Below are 19,718 nucleotides of genomic sequence, written 5' to 3'. Positions count from 1 at the left end.
TAATTTTCAGATTTGAAAGTCTCAAAGGATAAATAAACTTAAATCCAAACCTGCAGAATACTGACACAGAAAATGTATAAAAAAAACCACTCAGCAAGTGAAAGCAGTTCGCACACAAAGAAAAGGTGATTAGACTGAGCTGACATTGCATTTCATGATGGAAGGTGAAAGAAAGTATGGAATTGTATCTTTAAAGTGCATACAGAAAATAACTGTCTAGAATTATACATCTAGAAAACTTGGTCCACGAAAGCGGCAACGTGAAGAAAGTTTCAGAGAAATATGAACCGAGAGGGTTTATCACCAATAGTCCCTTCCCAAAGGGAATTCTAAAACAGGTCCTTTAGGGAGGAGATCAATCCCGTTTGAAGTGTAAGATTAAAAAAGAGAGAGAGAGGAGGGGAGGGAGAGGGAGATTCTATGTGGAAAAATCTAAACAAGCATAGACTATATAATGTAAGTCCAATTTGAAGGACTAATTAAACAGAATATTATCATCAAAATAGTATTTGTCTGGAGAAGGTGATTGAAGTTAAAGTGTTCCAAGTTTCTTATAAAGTTTGGGGGGAATTTAAAAAGATGGGTTATCTTCAGGTTTTAAATTAAGTATGCTTCTTAAAGTTAATAAGGCAGCCGCAAAAAGATAAAATGTATAGCTCTCAGATTAGTATATGGAACATTACGATGTGGGAAATATCAATACCAATTGTACTGGTACAAAAACAGAAATATAGATCAATGGCACAGGAGAGAAAGCCCAGAGATAAACTCATGCACATATAGTCACCTAATTTACAACAAAGGAGGCAAGAACGTACAATGGAGAAAAGACAGCCTCTTCAGTAAGTGGTGCTGGGAAGACTGGGCAGCTACGTGTAAAAGAATGAAATTAGAACACTACTTACCACCATACACAAAATAAACTCCAAATGGGTTAAAGGCCTAAATGTAAGACTATAAAACTCTTAGGGGATAACATAGGAAAAACACTCTTTGACATAAACCATGGCAAGGTCTTTTTTGATCCACCCCCTAGAGTAATGGAAATAAAACCAAAAATAAACAAGTGGGACCTAATGAAATTTAAAAGCTTTTGCACAGCAAAGGAAACAATAAGCAAGACGAAAAGACAACCCTTTTGGGAGAAAATATTTGCAAATGAAACAACGGACAAAGGAAGGATTAATCTCCAAAATATAAAAATAGCTCGTGGAGCTCAGTATCAAAAATACAATTCAATTAAAAAATGGGCAGAAGGGGCTTCCCTGATGGCGCAGTGGTTGAGAGTCTGCCTGCCGATGCAGGGGACACGGGTTCGTGCCCTGGTCCGGGAAGATCCCACATGCCGCGGAGCAGCTGGGCCCGTGAGCCCTGGTCGCTGAGCCTGCGCGTCCGGAGCCTGTGCTCCGCAGCGGGAGGGGCCACAACAGTGAGAGGCCCGCGTACCGCAAAAAAAAAAAAAAAGGGCAGAAGACCTAAAAAGACATTTCACCAAAGGAGACATACATATGCCAAGAGGCACATGAAAAGATGCTGAACATCACTAATTATTAGAAAAATGCATTTCAACACTACAATGAGGTATCACTTCACACTAGTCAGAGTGGCCATTATCAAAAAATCTAGAAACAGTAAATGCTGGAAACGGTGTGGTGAAAAAGGAACCCTCTTGCACTGTTGGTGGGAATGTAAATTGATACAGCCACTATGGAGAACAGTATGGAGGTTCCTTAAAAAACTAAAAATAGAACTACCATATGACCCAGCAATTCCACTACTGGGCATATACCCTGAGAAAACCATAATTCAAAAAGATACATGTACCACAATGTTCACTGCAGCACTATTTACAATAACTAGGACGTGGAACCAACCTAAATGTCCATCGACAGATGAATGGATAAAGAAGATGCGGCACATATATACAATGAAATATTACTCAGCCATAAGAAGAAACAAAATTGAGTTATTTGTAGTGAGGTGGATGGACCAGAGTCTGTCATACAGAGTGAAATAAGTCAGAAAGAGAACAACAAATACCGTATGCTAACACATATATATGGAATCTAAAAAAAACAAAAATGGTACTGATGAACCTAGCAGCAGGGCAGGAATAAAGATGTAGACATAGAGAATGGACTTGAGGACACGGGGCGGGGGCGGGGAGGGGAGAGCTGGGGCAAAGTGAGAGTCGCATCGACATATATACACTCCCGAATGTAAAATAGCTAGTGGGAAGCAGCAGCATAGCGCAGGGAGATTGGCTCGATGCTTTGCGTGATGACCTAGAGGGGTGGGATAGGGAGGTGGGATAGGGATAGGGAGGCTTAAGAGGGAAGGGATATGGGGACATATGTATGCATATGGCTGATTCACCTCGTTGTACAACAGAAACTAACACAGTATTGTGAAGTAAATATACTCCAATAAAGATCTATTAAAAAAAGAAGTTAAATAGGTAAAAAAAAAAGAACAGGAAAAAAGGGATAAAAAGGAAACACCAACTAAGAAAATGTATATGTAATCATAATACGGATGAACTAAACCTTTCAGTTAAAAGCCAAAATGGATTAAACTCATTTGGAAGACAGATGATTAGAGAATGAAAAATTCGTCCTTTTTTAGAAAGATAATAATAGGACATTAGTGACACCTCTTTGCTGCCAAACTTGAGACAAACATGAAAATGGCAAATTTCTAGCATAAATTACCAAAACAGGAAAAAAAAATAGAGCATACAAATGCTCTATATCCATTAAAAAATTGTATCAGTAGTTAATGTCCTCAAAAATCACCATTACCCCATCACTTTATTGAAATATTTTACTAAAGCTTTAAGGAATGGAAAATTCCAATCTTATAAAATTCATTCAGATGAGAGAAAAAAGGAGTCTACTACTCAACTTATATTTTTGAGACAAAGACAGTATTTTTTTTTTTAAAAAGGACCATCACAGTCTGATTTCACCAAGAACTTAGATTTCAAAACTTGAAGTATTAGCAGTGAATCAGTGTATCAGTATTATATGGTATCAGTATTATATGGTAAGCAAAATTTATCTTAATAGGAATGTAACATTGGCACAGCATCAGAAAACAATGGGATCATCATATAGATCCAAAAACTTACTTGATACGGTTCAATAATAAATAATGATAAAATTTCTTAAAAGAGAAGGTGAAAAAGAAACTTTCTTAACCAGCTAAAGAGTTGCTGACAAAAAAAAAAGCACCATATTTAATGGTGAAATATTGAAAGCTTTATCATAATTTGTTGGTGGGTGTATGGAACTGGATAATGTGATTTTAAAATGTGTATGAAAAGCAAGGGCAAGAAAAGCCAAGATATTTCTGCAGAGGAAGGACGAGGTTGAGGGACATGTCCTACCAGATATTAATTCTTATTATAAAGTTAGGTTAATTAAGATATTTGTTGTTTTAATGGGTTTAGCCAAATAGGCCAGTGAACCAGGAGAGTCCAGAAACAGACCCACACTTTGTTTAAGACAGTACTGGCACTGCAGATCAGTGGGGGAAAGTATTGGTTGTGTGAATTGTGCTGAGCCAACTCTTGGTCCGTATGGGAAAGAAGAAATCTTTTCCTTACCTCTCATACTATATACAAAGATCAGGTCCTTGCATTAAAAATATTAAATGTGGGGCTCTCCTGGTGGCGCAGTGGTTGAGAGTCCGCCTGCCGGTGAGGGGGCTGCGGGTTCGTGCCCCGGTCCGGGAGGGCCCTGCGTGCCGCGGAGCGGCTGGGCCCGTGAGCCGTGGCCGCTGGGCCTGCGCGTTCAGGGCCTGTGCTCCGCAACAGGAGAGGCCCCAACGGTGAGAGGCCCACGTACCAAAAAAAAAAAAAAAAAAATTAAATGTGAAAGGCAATTTCTGATCTTTTGGAAGATAATGGAGAATATATTTGTGCCCTTGGCTTAGGAAAGATTTCTTAATGAAAAAAAAATTAGGAAACTACAAAGGCAAATTTTATTTCACAAAAATTTACAAATATTTATCAATAGATGTTACAAAAGTGAAAATAGACCAAAACCAGGAAGAATGTATTAACAACATATATGTGCAGTGGCAAGGGATTAGAATCTGTAATATACAAAGATATTCTACAAATTTGTATTTAAAAGCCAAATAATGCCAAAGAAAAGATGGACAAATTATTTGGATGTGCACTTCACATTAAAGGATCCATGACTTGCAAGTAAACAGCAGATGTTTGACTTTACTAGCAGTCATGAAAATACAAATTGAAATGGCAATGAGATAGCATTTACAGTTACCAGATCGGTAAAAGTTAAAAAAAAAAAACTACAATATCTTGTTTTGGTAGCAATGTGGAGCAATGGGAACTCTCAGACAATGTATTTGGGAATGAAAATAGTTAAAACCACCTTAGAAATCAATCTGTATTATGTAATAAAGTGGAACATGCAAATTCCCTACAGTGGAGCAGTATGTACCCCAAAGAAATGCTGTACCTGTGCACCTGGAGACAGGTAAAATAATGCATAGATACCTTGTATATAATAGCCAGAAAGTAGAAAATATCCCAGATGTCCATTGATAGTGGAAGGGATAAATGAATTTTGGTATTTTTATGAAATGCAATATGATACAGCAGTGCAAATGAATATGCTACAACTACATGCATTATCACAATTAAATCTAAAAAGCATAATATTTAATGGACAAGTGAAGGCAAAAATTACGTCCAATATGATTTCACTTATAAAACAAAACATAATATGCAAAATCAAACAAGATGGTAATTAGAATAAACTACAAATTAGGTAAGGGAACGATACGGACTAAACTCAGGATGGTGGTTACCTCTGAGTGTGGGCCACTGATGGAGATGTGATCAGGGAGATGGCATCCAAAACACCAATAATGTTATTTTGAAGCTGGGTGGTGACCCACGTGTGGCTGCCTGTTGTATAGCTCTTTTTCATTCATATGTATTCACATGTTATAACTATTCTTCAGTGTATGTTTAATTTAAAAAAGGAAAAAAAAATCTCTGCTTAGTACTTGAATATTCAGTACTTCCAGTTATAGTCTATCCTGCTATATGTGTGCCTCTGTAACATTAATTAGCTGTTACACAATTTGTAAATATGGGAATGAGATCTACTTAGAATGGAAATTATGTGGGTTCATGTGCAATTCGTATTTTGCACCAGCAAGTAACAACATTTAGACTCGAAGTACACTAACACAGTTGAGCATGTAAGGCGTGGAGGAGAAGAGTACTGTCCATGATGTCCACTGACTGCAAGTTCTTTGTCTGGCTCACTTGCCCGTGTGCTCTGTCTTGGATGAGCTAATTGAACAATTTTCCTGTGTACATTTTGTTCCTTTTCACATCGTTCAGCAGTCTGAAGCTTTCCTTATGCTCCCATCAAGTTACCTTTACCCATAATTATTTAAAAGTAAAGTCCCATATTTGTCATAGTATTTCCTTATTTGTTAGCTATTTAATGTCTTTTAAACTGTGCACGTATTTTAAAAATTAGGATTTTTTAAATTGATGTGCTCTAGTTATAAGTTTCATGGGTTATAATCTTAAAATCTGTCAGTTTAACTGTCTGATTTTGTAGAACATGAAGGTTATTATTTTCTAGACATAGGTTATATTTTCATAGAAATCCATGTTTCTGTTGGTTTTGATTAGATCAAGTCCTCTACAGGTAAAATAATAAATTAATGCTTAATTAATAAAGTAACATTTATTAATAGATTAATAAAATCATTTACTGTTTGTCTACCACATGTACAATCCAATGCTAGATACTAAGGGAAACATAATTGAGCATATAACAATATTTGATCGTAAATACGATAAAGCCTGCCTACAAAATAAAGGTTAAATTATTAGCGATCAAGGTCCTGCAGAATCTTGACCTAATCTACCTTTCCAGTCTCCTCTTCCTATGTTTGCCTTCCAGTTATTCTCGCCTCCAGCCATATTGACTTTAAAAATTACAGTATAGTTGATTTACAGTATTGTATTAGTTTCAGGTATACAACATCATGATTCAATATTTTTATAGATTATACTCCATTTAAAGTTATTACAAAATAATGGCTATATTTCCCTGTGCTGTACAATATATCCTTGTTGCTTATTTATTTTATACACAGTAGTTTGTGTCTCTTAATCCCCTACCCCTATCTCACCCCTCCCCATAGTGACTTATCTGTTCTTCACATACACACACACCATGAGGCTGAAAGGAGATAAGCAAATTGTAGGGCTGTAGCTTGCCAGTTCCTCTTTCATACTGCTGATAGTGGTAATTTACTACAGTATTGTTCATATTATAAAAAATTCACTTCTCCTGTTTTCAACCTTTAATAGTTCGACATAGGCAACGCAATTAAGTATATATTCATTGCACAGTGCCCACAGATCCTTCAGCATGTGGTCCCACACACCCTCCTCACTGACCCTATGCTTTAGTTACCTTCAACAGATACAGTGGGGTCAGTCTTCCTGAGTTCAATCCCAACATATCCTGCCTTCTTTTTCACCCTTCTTTGGCTCCCCATTTATGAAACGAGGCTAAAATAGACCCTAGCTCACTAGACTGAGGATTAATCATGCAATAAATATCAACATTTGTCAAAGTGCCTCGCTCAGAGAAAATGCTCAAATAATGATAATGTTAGGTAATGCTGTTTTTCTGTGGTTGCTGTTTTTATTATAACATCACCTTCATATGACTTCTAAGGCCTCAAAGAAACATTGGTGGTGTGTATGTGTCTATATATATATATATATATATATATATATGTATAAGTTTGATCTCTTTATAATACTATAAAGCCACGTATTCTTAAAAGTCTTAAAAGAATACAAACAACTAAATTTAACCGAAGTAGGTATAACAATTTTTAAAATGCTTATCTCAAATGGTAACTTTAATATCTAGTTCTGGCTAGATACAATAAATAAATACAGTTATTGCATATCGGCTTTACCCTATGCGACATATAGTCATTGAGTACTTGGTTTGTCTTATTCACTTTCCTGTGCCCCATAGAAGCTTGCAAATTACCCCATTCCAGCTGTGTACCTGCAGGCAAACTGGTCACCCCAGAGTCCAGTTTCTTTAACAGTAAATGGGAATAATGGTGCCTACTCCATAGAGCAATGAGAATTAAGTGATACAATCTACTTAAAGCACAGCATATATTAAACATATAATAAATGGTGAGTGTTGGTTCTGGGCATCTCATATCAAGCATGATGACTATGGTTAACAATATTGCGTACTTGAAAGTTGCTAAGAGAGTAGACCTTAAAAGTTCTCACCATGCAAACAGGCAAAAATTGGTAACTATATGAGGTGGTGGATGTGTTAATGATCCTTCTGTGGTAATCATTTTGCATTATACACATAGATCATCACATTGTACACCTTAAATTTACACAATGTTATATGTTGACTCTATCTCAATAAAGCCTGTAAGAGTGCAAAAGAAAAAAAATAGAAAACTGATTGGCTAAGAATTAATGAATGTATCTCCTTAATACTAGAACAATTTTTTTCCCATTAACCAGCATAGGTTCCGTGAAGTGAGACCCTGAATATAAAAACTACTTTTATTCTTCAACTTCAGTTCTCTCAATTTCTCATGTTAGACATGGTAAGGCGAATAAGGTGTCTAGTTGTTTATTAACTGTTTGAATGTTATCAGAGGATTTTTAAAAATAGCAATTTATTCTAATTTTAATACTCCCTGGATAATATTGAAATAAACCAGTATAATTTAGCCTTAGATAAAAGCATCACATGTTTGGAACATGAACCTAATTCTATCTTTTGTTGAGCTGCCCAATTTAGTAAGAGCATTTCAATAGTACTTCTTATAAATGTAGTGTGACTTAGAATACTGGAAGCTTCCCAGAATGTGAAAAAAGGAGAATAATTTATATTTAATTGGTCTAAACCTACCTTTCCTAGGTCAATAAGAAGAGAAACCAGCAGCATTAATCAAGATAAAATTATCAGCTGATTAATCAGTGTTCTAATTACTGCATAGTTCTTTACCTTTTCAGTTTTAATTACTGAACCTCATTGTCTTTTCCATATGGCTAATATGTATTCACAGTGTACTGTTTCTCCTACTGAAATCATTAGAACAAAAAATATACATTCTAAATATTAACCATCAAATGTAAGAAATTACTACTGCCTCTTAAGAATTTCCCCGAAAGGTATAAATAAGCTACTAGATTACTTAAGAAAAGAATGATAAATTCATGGATATTGAAATGGGCAATTATTTAACTCTGATTATGAAACTATGCTTTGTGAGACAGTACGTCTTGTCAGTCCTATTTCGTCAAGTGAATTTGTGTAAATTGTGTCTGAATCCAATTGCAGTTAAATATAAATTAGGAAAGTACATTGGAGATTTCAAAAAATACTTGTTTTGGGGAAGGCCTGAATATTTCTTTTTAGATGTGTTGACTTCACTGCATGGTTTCTCACCCTCAGCACTGGTAACATTTGGGCACCATAGTTCTCTGTCGTTGGCGGCTGTGCTCTGTAGGTTCTTGGCCTCTACCCACTAGATATCAGTAGCAACACCTCCTCAGCGGCCAACCACTGCTTTTTGACAAACAAAAACGTCTCCAGACATTGACAAATGTCCCCTGGGGGGCAAAATAATCCCCCTACCCCTGTTGAGAACTACTGATTTTACTTTATGGCTACCCTTAAAACACTTAGTTTAAAACAGATATACTATGTAATAAGGCAGATGAGCAGAAATTTTCTATAGGTCAGGTATTTTTATGGAAAACTCTTTTGATGTAAAACTTTCCAGACACTTTGGATGATATAATGGCGATGATCACCACTCTGATAACAGCAATAATGTTCACTGAGCACATCTATGTCAATCACTGTATGAAGGTATTTACATGCATTATTTTATTGAATCTTTAAAGTAGCTCTAAGAGGGAGGTGCACTTGTTACCTACTCCCTCTCATACAGAGTTGTGCAAGCTTAAACAGTGGTTAGGCTCACATGGTTAGGCCTTTCTCACCCTATTTGATAGGACATGATTCAAATAACTGTTCTTGAGGACCATTTTTCCATTTCCAAGGAGGTGAGGATTTATTTTTATTTTTGAAATAGTTTAGAATTTTGACTACATTTTCAATTGTGCCAATCTGTAATCTATTAAGGAAATTAGTGTGAAATATTTGGGTTTATTTAAATATTACATGAGGATTATCTTAAAATTCCAAGGTGGACTTTTCTTTGATTTTAACTAAAGACCGTTATGGGGATGATTATAATGAAATGATCATGTGATTATTTAATTATTATATAATTGAAAGATGGTTTTCTCTGAAATGAAAAATATTTTCTCAGCAAGTTTTCCTCCCTTCTTTTCTCCCTTTCTCCCTCTATTCTTCACTTCCTTCTTTCCTTCTCTCCCTCTTTCCTTGCTTTTCTATTCTTTATAAGAGACTGTATTGTCTCCATTATGCATTATGTATGCTTGAAATGGGGAAACCATTGTAACTAAATGACTTGAGCACTAATTAATTTTACTTGCATGGTCCTAATGCACAAATGTGAATACTGATGTGGCAAAGACTTAATTGTATTTTTTAGCTACTTCATTCAGTTCTAAGTATTTTCCCCACCTATGTAGGTTTAACCTTCTACTTCTACTAAATATTATTACTGTTTCTAATTTTAGATTTGGGCTTATATAAGTCTAATGTGTCATTCCTAGACTTTCAATTACTTTTAACTCCTCTTTTCAGAAAGGTGTATTTGGAAAGTTGGACTGAATGTGCATGACTGCTTCTGTGGTTATTTATTCCAGAATTAGAGCCTGTTCTAAGGCATGTGATCTGTACAGGGCTTTTAAATGACAGTAGTAAACCTCTGTATCTGTAGTGATTCAACTGTGAAATCCTCCTTATTACCTTTTAAGTACATCATAATAAAAATACTTATTGCTTATCATTCTTTGTGGGGGAAAAGAATATTTGCAAAGCAAAGAGGTAAATGAAACTATCATTTTTACATGGTGGTACAGGGATTTTTTTTTTAAGCCATACTCAATTTAGTGTATATAATGTTCTGTGTTCTTTAAGCATAATACTATTGAGAAATAAATTGGCATAATGTTTAAATTATAAGAGGAAAACAGATTTGGAATGAAAATCATTTGCTGAGCATAATGGTAGACCAGGCCGGTTACCTCAGTCCTTCATTGTGATGAATTAAAATGCTGTTCCCTGAAATCGTTTGTCATGTTCAGCGTGTTTTGCAGGTGTCTGCTTTGCCATTTTTGACCAGGATCTTGAATAAAATGTTAGGCTGGGCAAACACAGCATGGAGAACAATTGGATGTTACAGGTACATAGGGTCTTTATATATTATAGTACCACTACTCATCACAGATCATGTTTCCATAACACTTCAGTAAATATATTTAAGAAACCAGGGGGAAAAAAAGAAAAAACACGGACACCCAACGAAAAAACTTAAAAAAGAACAAGAGCTGACAATTCACAAAAGAAGAAATACAACTTTAAATTTAAGGAAAGGATGCTTAGTCCTATTGGTAAGCAAAATATTGCAAAGTAAACCACAATGAGTACCACAGTTTTGATAAATTAACAGAAACGTTTAAAACAGTAGTAACCCAACACTGGGATTCACTTTAGTTATAACTTTCCTGGAGGGCAGTGAGTTGGGCAGTATGTATAGTAATGTAAATTTTCAAATGTAAATTTATTTTAATTCAGATATTTAATTTTTTAGGAATTTTTCTTAAATATAAACATGCACACATAGATGTGAACAAATATTTAACTGTAAGATTTTAACTATTGTATATTATTTTTTTTTTAACTTAAAAAAGTTTTTTTTAATTAATTTATTTATTTATGGCTGCGTCGGGTCCTCGCCGCTGCGCGCGGACTTTCTCCAGTTGCAGCGAGCGGGGGCGACTCTTCCTTGCAGTGTGTGGGCTTCTCACTGTGGTGACTTCTCTTGTTGCGGAGCGTGGGCTCTAGGCGTGCGGGCTCAGCAGCTGTGCCTTGTGGGCTTTAGAGCACAGGCTCAGCAGTTGTGGTGCATGGGCCCAGTTGCTCCGTGGCATGTGGGATCCTCCCGGACCAGGGCTCGAATCTGTGTCCCCTGCATTGGCAGGCGGACTCCCAACCACCAGGGAAGTCCCTATTGTATATTATTTATATTAGCAAAACTATTTTAATTAGAATATTACCACTCTAATAGTGATTAACAGACCTTAGGTATTGATTATCAATGGCTACTGACATCAGTTAAAAGACAGGCAGTCCAATATTATGTACCACCTGATGGCAGCTCACCATGCCACCTATGAAATAGTATTACCAAAACATGGAACCTGAATCTGAGCAGAATTCTAAGTTCCTATATCTAGGAAATATAGTTGATAGAGGTGCATGTTAAATGACCCGATGATGTCGCAGTCAGCAAAATCCAAGACACAAGCAATACTCTAGATCCACTGACCAATTTTTCTTCTTTCCCTCCAACAAATAAGTTGCAAGGGAATTTAAAAAAACAGATGGAAAAGAATCTATTGATTAAAAGAGGTTTATTGATCATTTGCCATGTGTGGACCTTATTTGGATGTTGATTTGAGCAATTAAGAGAGGCAGTAGGGGGAGAAAGAGGGAAGGAGGGAATATCAAGGGTTTTTGAGCATTGCTTGGGTGTTTGATGATATGAAAGAATTACTGTTAATTTTTTGAGGTGTGATAATGGTATTGTGGTTATGTTTTTTAAAAAGTTTTTATCTTTTAAAGGTAAAGTGGGGAATGGGTGAGGGTATAGAAGAAATAATACTGACGCATGAGCTGATAATGGTTGAAGCTGGGTCATGGGTACACGGTGGTTCAATATATCAACCTTGCTTAAAAACAACAACAACCCTAAATGTTTAACAGTATGGCTTCAATTAAATAATTTATGGTATATCCAGGAAATAAAATAATAGGCAGCCATAAAAATGATCTTCATAGTGTATATTATGTAGAATGTTTAAGAATATTCAGGCCTTCAAAATGTCCATAAAATGTTAAGAAATGTAGAAAGGTTACAGAGCGACATGCAGAGAATTATCCCATTCAAATTACTAGAGTGGAAATAAAGATCCCCAAATTAACAATAACCATCTCTGCGTAAGAGGATTATGGGTGATTTTAATTTTCTTCTTTGTGCTTTTTTAATGTATTTTTAAAATTACTGTAATATGCATATATTTAGTTATCAGGTTTGTAATTTTATTAAAAACGAGGGAAAAAATATACTTTGGAAAACTATTCTCCATAAATGATGAAAACAGAAATTTTGTGTAAGTTTTTAAAAATGTAAGCCAAGCACTATTTTATGGTTATATTATAAAATAATGTATTCCTATCACTTGGCTGGGAAAAGTCAAGGAAAATTAGTTTTGTTACTTATATCTTGTTTAAGAAAGCAGTGAAGTATAGAATTTTTTTTCTTTTTAATGAGAAAAGGTCAAGGAGAAAGTCTAACATATATAGAATACCTGGATTAATCTATAAAAATCATTCTTGCAATCCTCAATACAAACTTTTGAGGTTTACTTCTATGTGTTTTTTAGGTGAGGAAACAGAGAGTTAAAATTTGTAACTTCCTGCGCTGGGAGTGAACACAGCTTCCAATAGACCTGCCTAGTGGTGTGGAAATCTGACCCTTTTGTTAGGATGTATATTTCCTCAGGCTCAAAATTTAATGGCGTTTTGGTATTCCATGTTACGAAAGCTAAAAAAAAAGAAAAAAAATCATACAATCTATTCTTTTTTTTTTTTTAAACATCTTTATTGGGGTATAATTACAATCTATTCTTTTGATACTTATTATTCCAGTTTCCAAGATATTCTCATCAAAGGGATTAAAGTAAAGTTTGAAACTGAACATTTCTTTGGTTTAGAAAAAATTGAAGTGGTAAGAAATAGCTAAATCCACAGTGTTGCCTGATAAATAACGTGATCCCATCCCTTTCTGCTTGAATTTCCAGGATAGGTGTATCTCTGAGTGAGGTCAGGTGCGCACAGGACATTTGAAGGGGCTAAGGCTCACCTAGCTCTATACTCTTATCCACGTAATACCGCAGATTCTTTGATGTCACCATTTAAGACACTCTTATCAAGTAGGGTTGTTTTTGTTTTTGTTTTCACTTTTTAAAGGGATACCCATTAAGGTGCCTGTAGTAAGGTATACGGAGTGGAATCTGCTAACTGATGAGAAGTTAACTGGTTGTTTTTAACTGGCTGTCAAAGGGAGGGTTCAGAAAGGAAGAGTGCAGTACCTAACATGGGGATGGTGACGTCTCCCTGTTGTCACATTCTTCTTCTCTCTCTACAAGCCTTTGTTGAGCACCTGCTATGTTCCAGGCTATCACCTGGATAAACAGTCTCGGAGTACATCTTTGAGTATTTTCAAATATGATAGACTTTAAAACATTTTATGTGGATGTAGATATAGTGTTAAATTCAGTCAAGATTAGTTATTGGTGCACTGGGCCCTTACATACTTTTAATGGACTAGTGCGTACTCATCTGTGAATTAAAAGAGAGTAAGAAATGAAAACACAGGCACAGGTAATCTATTCAGAACAAAAAAAGCCACAGCTTTTCCTCCCAATCCCTGGTGGGGGGAGGGATACATGTACCTGCACACACATTTTATATATATTACATGTATATATTCCTATAAAATATTAATATATTTTAATCTGGACTTTTTGGGAATACATTAAATATGGAAATCTTGGCACTTCATACCAATGTGCTTCACAGACAGAATCACAGTATTTATGTAGGAGAGTGTAATAGCATACTGGCAGTGCTTGTTAGTTTTGCTTCTAAAGTATATTAACCAAGATATTATCTTGATTATTATGACTTCACAGAGATCTCTCTTTAATTATAGTCTTTATCTCAATATAAGGATAATCTCTTGACCAATCAGTTTACTTATTCCTATCCTAATAATTCTATAAAAATAATGTGAAAATGGCATCTCCTCACTTTATAGATTAAAAAAATCATGGGTAATTGTTCTTAATATTATGGAGAAATTTATATCTCTCGTAATTCAGGACTTCAAGTAGAAGTCTCCATTTGAGAAACTCAAGTAGCGAATCTATTGTATGTTTTTGCATTTTCTGAAAATTATGTTTTGTGTCCACTCTTAAGTTACTTTCCTTTTCTAATTGCATGCATTATTTTAGTTTTCTAAATACAGCAGCAATTGAGTTTTTCTGTACTCATGTATAGAATATGTAAGATTAATGCATAATTAGAGCCATTGCTATATCTGCACTTTTGGCAGTTCTGTGACCTTCATGTGTTTGTTTCTTAGCTTAAATCTTAGATCTCAGAAATAACACTTTTTTTTCTGACTTTACACAGAAAGCAGAGAATTGATTTGAACTACTCTGACTATGTTTTAAAATGTTTTGAACCTTGGTGAAACGGATAGGAGCTTCTGCTATATTAGGGTTGATAAGAATCACGTGCATTGCATTAACTTTCCTTTGGTATTTCCATACAAACTCTCCTCGTATGTCACATTAATTATGAGCATATACATTTCATACACTGGGGAAAAAAATCAGAGCTGACGATTAGCTTGGTGCTTCAGGGTTTTTTTTTTTTTCTGAATTGAATTGAATTCTGGTCTTATTTGACTTAATATTGCAGCCCATTTTGCTGGCATGTATTAAATGTGTAGTGTTCTATTTATTGCAATTGAGGATCTTGTTTTACGATCATTTTTCTGACCACTTAAGATAGAACATGAGGACTTATAAGTACTGCAAACACACTGGTCATTGAACATATCAATGAGTAAAAGGTGAGTGGGTTGGTGATAAATGAGAGAGAAGTACCTTTGTTTCAATATTTATTGAGGATTGTTTTTAATGAAGTGTTCTGTCTAGAGTGGAATTCCTGCTCTTTGTCTCCCTCTTCATAATCTCTTTAGTGGGTCAAGTTGCTGTCTGTAGCTGTATCTTCATTATTTAGAGATCTTGGAAAAGGGTGAAAGCCTCACCTTAGTTATCAACAAAGTATTGTAATGGTGTTTTCCGTGAGTGTGTCAGAGTAGAAATCCACTACTGTGCCACAGGGAGGGAAAGCTTTGCAGTGCGCTTCTTTATAGACTTGTGAAACCTTAGTCTAATTGATATAAATCTAGGAAATATATGTCTATGATGGGTTTTGGAAAGTACAGTTTTGGTATCATATACCATGGTTTCTATGTTGGAAAAAGGAAGAATATTGAATCGTGCCAAATCTCCAAATGCTCTCTCTTTCTCTGCAGTGAAACCTCGCTGCATGGGATGGCGTTTAGACAAGGAGAGCCTCAGAGTGTCTGTATCGGGCCTGAACAGGGGAGAGTGGGGGTTTGTGTTGACAGTTCTAGCTTCTGCAGATTATGCCAACTTAATAAAAACAAAAACTATCACGCATTTAAGACTTCATCACTGAAAACACCATTATTAAAATAGTAACTGAATTTGCACCATTCCAACTTGATTTTTCAAAGTGATTTCCCATCATTATCTCATGTTATCCTCTCAACAACTCTGTGAGATAGATAACCCAGGTCTGATGGGTTTGTCTTACATTCTTGATTATTCCTTGTTACACTTGTCTTTTTAGCCTCTTCCTTTCTACAGGACTTTCATATCTATATATAAAACTGCTTAACTCTTTAAGCAAGCAAATAAAACATCAACCCGTCCTTCAGTGACATCTGCCTTTATTTTCCAGTATTGCCATTACCATCTGCTCTGTCTCTCCTTTCCCCCTCTAGAGCCAAGTGTCAGGAAGGGGGGACTCACTGTCTAAATATCCTTTCTTCCATTCTCTTCTCTGAATTTCTCGAAGTCCTATTGTGAATTCTTTTCAGCATTTGGCACTGAGAACTGTTCCTTCCTTCTTCCAGCTCTCTCTTATCTTGTGCCTCTTCTCCTGCCCTCTCAGGGAGCTCCTGATCAAACCTAATTTGAGGGCTCTTCATCGCAATCTGCATTTCCATCCCAGCCTCTCTTATACATATACCAACTTTTGTATATATATGTGTATATATATGTATATTTTCAACATACACAAAATTGAACCAATTTTCAACGTGTTCAAGTCTGTTTCTTTTTAAAAATCTATTTCTGACTTTGCTTAAAGAATTGATGGTCACTGTCTTTGCTCATGGCAGAATTCTGGGTCAAGTTTAGGGCTCTTCTCAGCTTCCGACACCCTCATTTTGCAACAACATATATTTTGTTAATTCGACCCACTTAAGATTCTGTCAATTACAATTTATTAATTAAAAAAAAAAATGTCACCTGTGTTCCCTCCCTTCATCCGCCCTGACACCGTGTTATTATAGAGTCTCACCCTGCATTAGTGCAACTACCACCCCAGCCAGTATCCCTGCTTCTAACTGTGCTTCTTTCTAAATATCTATACTCCTGCCAGAGTGTGTTTTTAATATTTACTTACTTAAAACCCACCTGTTTTTTTTAACCACCTTTCAGTGCAGTGTTCATACTCTTTAATATATCACACGAGATCCTTTTTGATCCATTTCAGCCTCCCTTTTCAAATCTAACTTTTTCTGCACTTCCCCTGCATCTTACTCTGTGACGGCAAGGAACCACTTAAAATTTTTAGGATGCTCGGTGGCCTCTGGCATCCTTGCCTGAAATGTCCTCTGTACTGGGTTGAATAGTATCTCCCCCCACCTCCCCCGCCCGCCCATTCGTGTTCACCAGGAATCTCAGGATGTTACCTTATTAGGAAATAAGATCTTTGCAGATGTAATTAGTTACAGTGAATTCATACTGCATTAGAGTGGGCCCCTAAATGCAATATGACTGACGTCCTTATGAGAAAAAGAGAGAAACACAGGGGAGAAGACCTTCTGAAGACAGAGGCAGAGATTGGAGTGATACATCTAGAAGGCAGGGAATGCCAAAGATTGCTGCAACACCAGAAGCTAGGAGGGAGGCATGGGATGGTTTCTCCCTCTTGGCCTACGGAAAGAACCAACCCTGCCAACAGCTTGATTTCAGACTGCCTAGCCTCCAGCACTGTCATTTTAAGCTAACCAGTTTATGGTAATTTGTTAGGAAAGCCCTAGGAAACTAATTTACCCTCTACCAACTCACCCCCAATTGTAGTAGCCCTCAGGACCTCCCAAGTTTGGGCAAGGGCTCCACCTCTGGGCACCCGGTGGTTCTCTGTTCTGTCGCTGTGCTGGAGCCACCAGCCAGTGAGCTCCTTGAGGGCAACGCACCAGCCTTTGTCCTCTGTCTCTAGCACCCAGCACAGTGCCTGGCATAGAACAGGACAGGATTTTTATGGGTGAATTAAATCACCAAAATGACAGATTTCTGATATGGGTTATCACGCATTCCTTTTAACCCTTTAATTTTGTTTGCTGCATTTTGTGTTCAGTGGAAGACTTAACTGAAGTATTCAGATGTGTTTGCCATTTTGACTTTTCTTTTGAGTGACCCTAATGAATAGCTGGCTGTACTTTAGTTGTACTTTAAAGTACAGCTGGCTGTACTTTAATTAATAACTGGCTGTATTTTCTGCCGTCAGTGGGAAAATCCCATGTAGCTGATGGTTAATATTTCAGCAGAGGTGAGTTTTTCTGGTTGGTAGCTGGCTTCTTTAGGAAGAGGGAGCTTGCCCCATGGCAGTGGGATGGAAGAGGTTGAAATGTGGAGAGGGGGGTGGGTGCCTCGGTGATGGAGGGTAGGCAGGGACTGGCATGTTAAAGTGAAACTTGGGGCCATATAGGGTTTTTGTTGCTGTTGTCCAGAGTAACTGAATGAGAATAGTGGCAGCAGTGACCTATAATAAGTTCTTGGAAGTTGGGTACCTTCTTACTCTAACTAGTTCCATTTCTGTGCCCACCTCCCCATCTCGAAACACTTCCCATCCACCTACAGAAAGTTGAATTTTATCTGCTTCTTCTGAAAGTTCCTCAAATACCCCCATTTTCTTTCTCATGATTGCCCAATCTTTGCTGAGTATGATTTCATTCTTCTCTTATAGGTGACTAGAAGGAAAAGATAAGAGATGAAAATGATTTTTTTCTCTATCACCAACGTCCATTCCCTTTTGATTCGTCAAAAGACAAAATGAATTCCAAAAAGCTTAATGGATTTGATAGCTGCATTGCACATCTAGAAAAATTTATCCTACCAAAAAAAAAAAATCCCCATCAATTATTTGGTTAACTGATGAGAAATTAAAGGCCAAGTTTGGAAATTGTTCAAGTTTTCTATGAATATTCATAAATAATTAACTTGCATCTCAATTTAGAACCTAACAACAGTTCATTTCAAATTTTCTTTTTTTTTTTTTTTAATATCTGAGTTAATTATATGCTGAGATCTGGTTGCTGGGTCTTCCCTCTTAGTGGTGACTGAATAACTGCAGTCTGTGAAAATAACCCTTTGCTTCTGTGGCTTTTACCATGTTGTTGTGTACTTGAAGGAAGACGCGAAATCATGCTGTTTGAAGGCCAACTGGCTTCCTAAGGGGGGTGTTTTCTCCCCTCCCCTTCTCCCAGTCTTTTCTCTAGGCCCTATATGTCTTTGAGACTGAATTCCTTTCCTCCACACTTTTTACTAAAAGGGCAAAAAAGAATGTGTAAGAAAAAGAGGCAAGAAAAAAGGAATCTGCCCCAAAGTAAATGGTGAAAAGCTAAATTGCTAGTCGTCCTGGGATTTAAGCCCCTTGTGAGAGGTACAGCGATTGCAAACCCCTCACGGCGAAAAACACCAGGGAGAACTAAGCCTAACCGGGTAAAGGACCTCGGTACTTTGTGAAACGCTGCTGCAGAGAAGAGTAATCAGAGACCTGGGCTGTTAGCACGAGGGAGGCCATTCGGGGACTGCCCCTTTTGTCTCTTCGCCTTGTACGGGCTGGCGGATGGAATAATTGTGGACAAAGGGTCCACGGAGGGCGGAGGGTAGGGTATGAACTCTTCAGGCAGCTGCTTTCAGCTTTATTTACCGTGCCATCTTTCAGCCGAAGCCTCCTGTCCAGTTCCGAGCCTCGTCTGGGGCGCTGACTGCGGGGTAACACTGCCATCTAGTGGCCACCTCGCCCCTGTGAGCAGGCTTCCTGTGCCCTCTGGCTGGCTCTGTCGCTCCCCCTCTTTCTATCGCTCCCTTTCTCTCTTGCTCTCTCTCTCTTTTTAAAAAAAGGTTTTTATCCCATCAAGAAAAAAAAAAAAAAAAAAAAAAAAAAACAACCTGGCTCTTGGAAAACAACCAACTCTGTTGGAACTCAGAGATAATAATCAGTTTCTCTGGGCCTGTGAAATTGGCTCATTAAGCGTGCTTTTTAACAGAAAATATTGGAAGCGATTAAGTCTGCTTTACTGAGTGGGCATGAAATGGCCAACCTTCGGCCACCCACAGCTCGTAGGTGCCTGGCGCCGTTTTATGCATGCAGCGTAATGTCTTTACTTGAAGTGCTGTTTATTCATCACCTGCTTATTTATCTCTTTGCATTTGGCAGGCACATCGATCAATGTTAAACTGTCACACAAGGTTATTTTTCTTTTACATAACAGTATAGGCCTAAGGTAGTGGCATATTAAAAGTAATAACTTTCTAA

The 19,718-nt window shown here is 36.9% G+C and overlaps 1 pseudogene; it reads right to left on the bottom strand.

Moving 5' to 3' along the window:
* Positions 1-19,187, bottom strand: part of LOC116764015 — a 124,052-nt pseudogene extending 104,865 nt beyond the window's left edge.
* Between the last annotated feature and the right edge of the window lie 531 nt (positions 19,188-19,718).

This window comes from Phocoena sinus, chromosome 13 (assembly GCF_008692025.1).
Source record: "Phocoena sinus isolate mPhoSin1 chromosome 13, mPhoSin1.pri, whole genome shotgun sequence".
Taxonomy (NCBI): domain Eukaryota; kingdom Metazoa; phylum Chordata; class Mammalia; order Artiodactyla; family Phocoenidae; genus Phocoena; species Phocoena sinus.
This window is presented reverse-complemented; position numbering and strand designations above follow the sequence as displayed.